We start from the raw sequence: 2,133 nt of genomic DNA, 5'->3' as shown, positions 1-2,133 counted from the left end.
ACAGGTAGTGGAGGGAATACCTGGAGGTCACTGGGACATACTGGGGCATTGTGGTAGCACAGGGGACCCTTCTGGGTGCACCCTTGACCCAGAGGGGGCAGCTGTGGCCGTGCTTGTCACTGACACTAGAGGCGACAATCCCTGAGCCCTGGGGGCGCCGTTCAGATGAACCCTGCCAGGCAACAGGACCGTCCTGTGAGGAACCTCATGAGAAAGAAGAAGGACAAAGGTGACGTCTTGCACCTAGGACAGACGGACACCCTGCTGTGGCGGGAGAAGGGCGCTGCCTGGCTGGGGAGCAGCTCTGGGGACAAGGCCTTGGCTGTGCTGGGGGACGGTAAGAAAACATGATACAGTAATGGGCCACGTGATCGTGCACGGACTTTGTTGGCCTTTGTTGGCCTTTGCTGTCTTTTGTTGGCCATTATTGGCATCATTGGTCATCATTAGACTTTTTTGGACTTTGTTGGCCATTGTTGGCGTTTTTTGAAAATCCTTGGACATTGCTGGATTTTTTTGGCCTTTGTTGGCCATTGTTGGACATTGCTGGCCTTTCTTGGCCTTCATTGGCCATAGTTGCCCTTCATTGGCAGTTGTTGGCAATTGCTGGCCTTTGTTGGCCTTTTTTGGCATTTGTTGGCCTTTGCTGTCCTTTGTTGGCCATTGTTGGCCATCGTTGGCCATCATTGGTCTTTTTTGAACTTTGTTGGCCTTTGTTGGCCATTGCTGGCCTTTGTTGGATATCGTTACACATTGCTGGCCTTTCTTGGCCGTCATTGGTCACTATTTGCCATCATTGTCCTTTATTTGCCATTGTTGGGTTTTTTTGACTATCCTTGTCCTTTGTTAGCCTTTGTTGGCCATAGTTGGCCATCATTGGCCTTTGTTGGCTTTTGTTGACCATCGTTGGCCTTTATTTGCCATCACTGAGTTTTTTTGGCCATCCTTGGCCTTTGTCTACCTCTGTTGGACATCACTGAGCATCGTCGGCCTTTGTTGGCTTTTGTTGCCCATCGTTGGCCTTTGTTTGCCATCGTTGGCCTTTCTGGCTGACCCCAACTGACGAAAGGGATATTCCAGACCACGTGACATCTGCTCAGTATAAAACGGGGAGAAAGGAGTAAGGGGTTGCAGTCACCGTTGGTCCTCCGAGGAAAGCCCTCCAGGTGTGGTAGCCCCGCTCCCTGAGAAGGCACGACAGCGCCTCTCCGTGGCAAGTAGAGAATAAATCATTTACGTGTTAGGTATTGGGGTTTTTTTGCTTCCACGTTTGGACTTTTGATTTGCTTTATTACAAACTGCTTTTGTTTTACCCCCAAGGGTTGTTTAATCTTATTTTCTTTCCCGTTTTTGCCCTGTTGAGAAAACCAGGGGGGGTGGGGTGGGAAGTGATAAAACAACTTGGTGGCTACCTGGCGTTTAGCCATGGGTTCACCAGCAGGGATGCGCTGCCCCTTTAAGAGCCTCACGGGGACAAAATCTGATTGAGTGTCGGGATTGACAGTTGATGATGGTGGCCTGGAGTGTCAAGGTGGACGTTGTCGTTGTTTAATAAATTAGCAGCGACTAGAGATAGGAGACACAGGATTCTGTTGGGGTGATGTGGGTTTCGAGAAGCCTGCACATTCCAAATTCCAATCAGGTATCGTTCCCTCAATCTCTGCTCCATCCTTCCACAATGTCTGCTGAGGTCATTTAGTTCGTAACTTCGGGTCCCAACTGTCCAGAATCTGAGGAATGAGGCAGAGTCGGCTCACTCGGTGCGAGCAGGAGGCTTTGGCTGTGGCACGGGGATGCTGCAAGGCACTGTGGGCAATAGCAGGGGGATCTGACACTGCGGGTCTTTGGCTGTTCTCACCTAAAACCAGCTCCCATCGAGGCACACATCGGCCCTCTCCATCCTTCTGGCTCCCCCACCAAGTGCACTCAGGGCCTTGGGCAAAAGTAAGCCCATGCACGGGTTTAACTTTACCCGATGGAGGAGTAACCCCGACGGTCTTCCCCAACATAATCCCAATGAGCACTACGGTGGTTTGTCGTGCTGAGTTTGTGGGAGTGGGATAGAGTCAACCTGCCAGGCTTCCCCTTATATTTTAACCATCATCCCCTGTACCAAAGGGGCTTTAACCGATT

General features: G+C 51.0%; 1 pseudogene; it reads left to right on the top strand.

Moving 5' to 3' along the window:
- Positions 1-337, top strand: part of LOC113490720 — a 2,300-nt pseudogene extending 1,963 nt beyond the window's left edge.
- The last annotated feature ends 1,796 nt before the right edge of the window (positions 338-2,133 follow it).

Source organism: Athene cunicularia, unplaced genomic scaffold, assembly GCF_003259725.1.
Source record: "Athene cunicularia isolate RWA unplaced genomic scaffold, athCun1 SCF_237, whole genome shotgun sequence".
NCBI lineage: Eukaryota > Metazoa > Chordata > Aves > Strigiformes > Strigidae > Athene > Athene cunicularia.
The sequence above is the reverse complement of the archived record's forward strand: the minus strand, read 5'-3'. Positions and strand labels throughout refer to the sequence as shown.